Source organism: Diabrotica undecimpunctata, chromosome 9 (assembly GCF_040954645.1).
Source record: "Diabrotica undecimpunctata isolate CICGRU chromosome 9, icDiaUnde3, whole genome shotgun sequence".
NCBI lineage: Eukaryota > Metazoa > Arthropoda > Insecta > Coleoptera > Chrysomelidae > Diabrotica > Diabrotica undecimpunctata.
The window spans coordinates 87,220,552-87,228,578 of record NC_092811.1 but is presented as its reverse complement, the minus strand read 5'-3'; positions in this window follow the sequence as shown (position 1 = coordinate 87,228,578).

Sequence of the window (8,027 nt, the reverse complement as noted above, 5' to 3'; positions counted from 1 at the left end):
TATTACATATATTTAATAAGATTAACGTGAGGTTTTTAAATATTTCAAAAATAAAAAAGGAAATTCATAATTGGGATTCGAACTCACAACCACCAGCGTATGAACCAAACACGTAAAGGATTTGCCAATTAGACACTAACGGATTTCAAAATTGACAGTTCTCGGTAAAACAGTGATTATTTTGAAATACAGAAGCCTAAAATAATTATAAATGTTTAATTTTAAATAATACAAAACATATCACATAAATAATACTATTAATACATATTATATTATATATAATATTATATATATATATATATATATATATATATATATATATATATATATATATATATATATATACAATATTATATATATAATATATTATATATTAAATATATATACAAAAGGAACATTTTTCTTCTCGAGAGAGGAAGAGAGAGAAAATATATCTTCTGTTTCTCTCTTACTCATTATCTTACATATGTAATGGTTTCACAGATTCACTCTCATGCAAATTTCCAACGCCGACCGTGCGTATAGAAGTATAACTTCAAAAATCATTAACAGGAAATACTAACAAAATACAAAATATTAACAGAATCTGAACTTTTTGCATCAGGAAGATTGATTTCTATATTTTGTGGTACTAGAGGAAGAACTTGAAGTACTACATAAAGTAAATGCGACTATATTAAAGCAATATATACATCCACAAAGAAGAAAGTATGGATGTCAGACGAAATTCTAGTTATGCTGGAAAAGAGACGCAGCGCTAAATATAAAAGTTACGGCACTGTTAAAATATTGATATCAACTAAACAAAATTTAAATATTAGTGTCATATACCTAATATATCATTTACACGAAGTTCAGATTGGTACAATATAAACTGTCAACTGTCATAAAGTTAGCCTTAACTGCATACTCAACTTGTTCGTTTCATTTATAAGTTAAAATTTATAAGTTTTAACAGGTTATGGTGACCCAGACCATTTTATTCCGGCGATAAATAAATAAACGTTGCATACTAGTGAGTGTTAGGGTTCAAAATGACAGTGAATTACATGTCTGCGTTGCCATAGTTGTTAGGCCGCGAAAATTACGATGACTGGGCTTTTGCAGTGCTAAATTAAAGGTTTGTCCACGTGTTTAGATGGCACTAAAACCGGAGTAGACAAACAAGAAAAAGCTAAAGCCAAGTTAGTTCTTTTGCTTGATCCATTGTTATATATACATATAAAACAAGTAAAAACCGCGGAATTTGGGACGCTTCAAAAAAGTTGTTTGGTGACTTTATTAAGAAGTCTAATGTCAACGCGATTTTAAAATTGCAGTTCACTGGCAAGTTATGTGAACCAAACAGCTGAAAAAGGACAAAAATTAAGTGGAACTGATTTTAAAATTGCGATGAGTAATTAGGTTCGCTACTTTTGGCGGAATTACCTGATTGATTTTCACGAATGATAATGGCGATCGAACATTCGGGAATTGTGATTTCTACCTATTCAATCAAAACAAAATCGTTGGACATGAAAAGTGATATTGGTAATACTGGTAGTGCGTTTGCCACTGATAGTACCTATTAATCACAAACCATACATTGCTATTAATAGAACCAGAACCAATCACACCAGACGGGTGTGAAAATAACTCCAATCACAGAAGAAGTGATGACGGCATAAATGACAAGAGAGACAGTCAGACCGAAAATCAGATGATCATTGTAAACAAACAACTCATGTCCGAACCGAAACTGAGTGGTATGTGGACTCGGGAGCTAGTGTTCATTTAACGCCAAATGAAAACTGGATTAATAATAAAAGATTAAGTGATACAGGTGACATTATAGTTGCTAACAAGAACATAGAGTTCAGTTGATTTGGATTTAACAACTGTTGTTAATGAGAATCATTTAAATATTGTAGTTCAAAATGCTCTTTTTGTTCCAAAACTTGTTCCTTGTTCCCAAATAACCTTTTATCTGTCAGAAAAACTAATAAAGAATGGGAATTCAGTTAAATTTAAAAATCATTGTTGCAAAATATTTAACAAAAATTCTGAACTAAGGCTGACTTGATAAATGGTGTGTACAAATTGAATATTAAGGTGAATAAAGATTTTGAAAATCGTTTATTTGTCAATGGCGAAACATGGCATAGAAGGTTTAGCCATATAAACAGTGTTTATTTAAATAAAATGAAAGATGGAATAGTAGATGAACTGAATGTGACTGGGAACAAGGTCACGGAGCCAATAGTTTATTGGAGATTGTACACACTTATGTATGTGGACCTAAAGAGAACAGATCATTAGGTGGCTCCAAATATTTTGTTACTTACTAAGACGGTTTTAGGAAAATGATCTTCACTTCTTCAAAACTTTGAACTGGAAAAACAGTTCGTAATTTTTAGTTAGGAGGAATATAGATTAACTAAAAAAAATAATTCAGGTTTTTAACAAAAATATAAAGTAAGCATTTCACTTGGTTTAGTAAATGAGCCATTTTATGTTTGTAGTGTCACTCAGGCAAAGCTGACAGATTCCATGAATATGTTCAAAGCACATGAATTTTTTGCATTTTATGCATGAAAAGCAAGTACACCTGTTCTTGTTGAAAGTAGAAAATGCACAACGACCCTTTGTGTGATTTCTTTCGGAATTGCACGAGTTACATCTGTGATGCCGTAAATTTCACGAATTCGGCATTTGAGGCTAACTGGCAGATTTGTAGTAGTTAGTAGTAACTCGATTTTTTAAATAGGGATATATAAGCTCATTTGCAAGGTTTCTTAGAAAATCACGTCGTTTCACGTTTTTCTCATTCTTATCGTTTGCATTGAAGATAACCATTGAATTAATGCCAGATATATTCAATATGGTATAGAATATAACCATTGGCCAACGCTTTGTGCTTCTTGAACAGTTGTAGTTAGCACTGAGCTGGTCTACCATGTCGACTTTTACTTTTGTTGAATTGTATAGGGCGATAATTTCTGGTTTATTTTGATTACCCCTACTATAATCAATTGCATCATCATGATGTAGTGAGGATACAAGCAATACATTTATATTTTTTTAAGATGATGGGAGGAGTATGTTAGAGAACTTTTCCAAGATGAAAGAGGTGAAATGCAGAAAATACAAGAATTAAATCCTTTAGAGGGACATAAGATCACGATAGATGAAATCAAATATGCTATCAAAAACTAAAGACAATAAGGCAGCTGGATTAAATGAAATACCAGTAGAACTGTTAAAACTAGTGGAGGAGGATAACTGGGAAGTATTGGCAGATTTATTCAACACGGTGTACGATACGGGAATAATACCACAAGAGTGGTTGAAGTCAGCATATATAACCATTCCTAAAAAACAAGAAACAAAATAGTACTCTGATTATCGAACACTGAGCTTCATGAGTCATACTTTAAAAGTACTGCTGAAAGTAATACATAAGGGAATATACGAAAGGCTAGAGGAGGATATTAGCGAGACTCAGTTCGGATTCCGAAACGGAATGGGTACTCGAGAAGGACTATTTGCTATAGTCTGACAATTTTCAGTTAAAGGTGACTAATCTACAAATTGAATTAAACGGTAGCGGCAACCATGTAAAATGTCAGCAGTAAATTCTTACCGGGGTCATTTTTATTGTGTATCCTTCGCCCATGTAAATATGTAAAAAAGTAAGATAGTCTCATAAAAATTTGCCCCCGTAACAATATAAATTATTGCGATTCACGAGTGTATAGTGAGACAAGTTCAGTGAATAGTTTAAAACATCGGTAAACTTATCAATATTTTGCTGGTCTAATATATACTTACGTTCTTAGAAAGAATGGGAATGAGAGAAATTTGATATTTTAGTTTATTCGTTATACATTAAATATGTGCATAGGCGTAGTGTGCTCTATTTCTTATGAATATATTTCTTAAATAGACATTATTATTAATTTTAAAATAGTTTTGAGGTAAGTAAAGTAAATTTGAGGCAAGTTTATTCTTTATATAGTATAAACCCATTAACTGCCGCTCAATATACAAAGATAAATTTAACAATTAATTTATTAGATTGGAATAAAAACGCATAAGTTAAGACTAATTTACAACCAAAAAGATTTTTTTTTCGCATTTTCAAGGAAAACAGTACAATTTTTAGTAAAGGAACATATTTGTATCTTAAATGTAAATTAAATTTTAAGGTGAAAATTTTCGAAACATTCGGGGTGTAGTTGCATTCTACACCTTTTACATACAGTATATAAATAGTATTACTTTTGCATATCCTACATTCTTGCACTATCTTGTCTTTTTGTAATGTGGCCAATAGGTATTGTCGAATCTGGTTTCATCTGGTAAAGCAAATTTAGATTGACATCCATGTACTAAGTTTGACACTGATGTAGCGGTTTCTTCGCCATTATAAATTATAAATATAAATCTATGTCGTCTCATGCTTCTTTTATAATGTGCACTTCTTTATCCTCATTCTTTGACCAATGCATATCAACTTGAAGCAGAGTGAACGAGATAATATACATATGCTAATATTTTTTTTTAAATCTATGTTATTCATTTCAAAATCGTGACGGTTATTCTGCGATGTATAAATATTTGTAAAATATAGAATGCTCTCAATTACTTTTTTATCAAAAAAGAGTGAAAAAACTTCAATATATGACTTTCCTCCATGGTTGGCTTTTATGTTGTCTAAATAGCAATCAGACTGATGTTGAATGACTACTGTGCACGAAGGAATAGCTGTTGTTACAACTTGAGACAAATTTGGATTTACTATTTTTGCCTGGTTTTTTCTTTGCACGTTTTATCTGTGGTTCAGAGGAATATCATAATCAGAATCGTCAGAATTCCCAATCACTTGTATTTCATATGTACCTGCAATATCCGATTTTATTGATTCTTCACAAATAATATTATCAATTATCATCAATGTCTTCTACATCAGAAACTTTCTAATCAATCATTCAATCTGAGTCTTCTTCTAACAAAGCTATTAACTCTTTAGTAGTTAGTGCCATCTTCATTTCATATTTCGAGAATTTACTGAAATAAGCAAATGCACTACTATATACACGTATTCACATAATAATAGTTTAGCTTACTTCATTTTAATTTATATGAACTTCATACTATATTTTTATATTTATATAAACAAATAAACACAAGAAAACTTTAAATTAAGAAAGACAAATACAACGTTTACAGCACACAGCAATTTTATAAATAGAGAATGATGTGTAATGACGAGATCGTATGTTAAAATTTCAGATTGTTTAGTCTAATGAAAAAATAGGTATTTTCCAAAGTTTTCTGTTTTTTGAAGTTCTATATTAGGTACTCTCTAATAAGAATAAAATTTTACTTTAGTTTGTTAGACAACTATTAGACACCTGTCAAAAGACATGATAATTTAATAAATATATTGGTCTTAGATTTAATTTTTACGTAATTACTGTAGCGTGATTAAATAAAACGAGCGGTTCGAATTTATATACATACATTTATTTATAACTTTACAGTTCGGTAGTATCTTAACAACTAACTCTACTTCTAAAATCGCGTCATATATATACCAAAAGTATTGAGTTCCAGAACATTCGGGAGTTGTCCCACCTCTAATTTTGCCTACGTGACCTGTTGTTCTCTCTCGCACTCGATACACGGAGAAGCTTCTGGAAGGGTATTAGAGATGCAATGCAACCGTTACCTGGGCCATCTCGAAAGCATGTTCGTAACACTGCTCCCCTCTTAAATCTGACCGTCCCGATCAGCAACTCTATATGTAGGCACAGGATGGCGGAATCTACAGGACTCTCCAGCTCTGCATGAACCCTTTAGAAAGAAATAACAGTCTACTGACTTTGAAGGATACGATTTCATCGGGTTAATGCAACACACAGTAATTCCTACGCCGGTTTCTCGGAAGATCACTTCAAGCATGCTTCTGACAATCTTCCAGTCCAGATTATCTAGTGCATGACCTATCTTGGGTAAGGCCAAATTCTTGATGTCGTAATTGCACACAATTTTCTTCAAATTAGTTAGAGCACGCCATATATCCTCGTAGCTTGCCCTGTCTGTATACGACTTCCTGGTCACCATATACAGCAAAGATCGAGAACCATCTTCTAATCTCAGTACTCTTCCAACTTTAGGCTGCTGGTTTTTTAACTCGTCCAAACGACCGAATTTCTTATAAAATACAGATGAGATTCCTTTAGTCATCTCAAGATCTTGGGCAACACAGTGGGCTAGAGAGACGTTATGCGGAACCCTAAAAAGATCCTGCTGAACTTCTCTGGTCACGCCGAATCTAGCACTCTTTCTCTCTGCGTAATTTGACATAAATTCATTAAAGCTTGGTCGCCGGTCATCTTTGATCTCATGTTGAAGGGTTCGTGCTTCTTCTGTTTCATTTGAGCCAGCATATGGTGCAAGACGATTTATGTGAACTACTTTTGGTTTACCTTTCGGCAACTTCTTAATTCGGTATATTACGTCATTTATTTTCTTTTTAATTTCATATGGACCTTCCCATTGTCTTTGCAGTTTGGGAGACAAGCCTCGACGACGTTGCGGATTATAAAGCCAAACAAGATCACCTACTTCATAGCTTTCACTCTTGCATCGAGAATCATATTGATCTTTCATTCTGTCACTGGCTATCTGGATGTGTTGTCGGGCAAGTTCATGAATGTTGTTCATTCTTAACTTCAGGCGGTCGACATAATCTTCGCTTGCAACATGTTCTTCGGAAGGTCTGCAGCCAAACTCTAGGTCGCAGGGTAAACGAACTTCACGACCTAACATCAGGCAGGTTGGAGTCTGGCCTGTAGTTTCATTCACGGCCGAGCGGTAGGCCATTAGGAATAAATGAATGTGCTGGTCCCAATCTCTTTGATGTTCCGATACAACTTTGGACAGGTGTTTACCCATTGTTCGGTTCATTCTCTCGACCATTCCATCTGATTGAGGATGCAGGGGTGTCGTTCTGGTCTTATTGACACCAATCAATTTACAGACGTTTTGGAAAAGGGTTGACTCGAAGTTTCGCCCTTGGTCGGAGTGGATCTCCAAAGGAACACCAAATCGGCTAAAGAATTCTTTAACAAGTACCTCTGCAACGGTAGCAGCTTCTTGATTTGGTATCGCATAGGCCTCGGTCCATTTCGTAAAATAATCCATGGCTACCAGGATATATTTATTTCCATCATTTGTCTCTGGAAGTGGACCTGAAATGTCGATTGCTACTCTTTCCATAGGACTACCAACATTGTACTGTCTCATGGGTGCCCTCTTTTTACCAGCTGGACCATTACTGGTTGCACACAGTTCACATTTCCGGCACCATCTTCTTACATCATCTTTACAGTTCACCCAATAGAACCGTTCTCGAACCTTTTGCAGAGTCTTCGTGATACCAAAGTGTCCACCTGATGCACCGTCATGCAACTGACGCAATACTTCTGACACTTTACTTTTAGGTACAATTAACTGAAGCTTAGTTTCTGTACCATCATCGTTCTCAAAGGTTCTATACAGAAGATCATCTTTCAGCACTAGGCAATTCCATTGGCTCCAGTAACACTTGACTTCTGGACTACATGCACTAATGTCTTGCCAAGAAGGTCTCTCACTTCGACGCATCCAATCCAATACTCTTTTTATACATGGATCATCTGCTTGAGCGTCTTGTAGCTGTTGAGGCTGCCATTGCTCATTAATGACGGTGGTTCGTCTCACGGGGCAAAGTCGTTCTTCTAATTTAAGACAGTGATTACAATTTGCACTGCACGGTCGTCTCGAAAGGGCATCAGCATTGGAATGAACTCTGCCAGCCCTGTGTTCGATCTCGTAATCATATTCTTGTAATCGTTCTAACCATCTTGCCAATATCCACTTTTCAGATCGAGTGTGGAGAACCAACGAGAACCAGAAAGTGTATCCAAAGTATCGTCTATTCTGGGCAAAGGATAACTATCTTTTTTAGTTACTGCATTGAGCTGTCGGTAGTCAATACA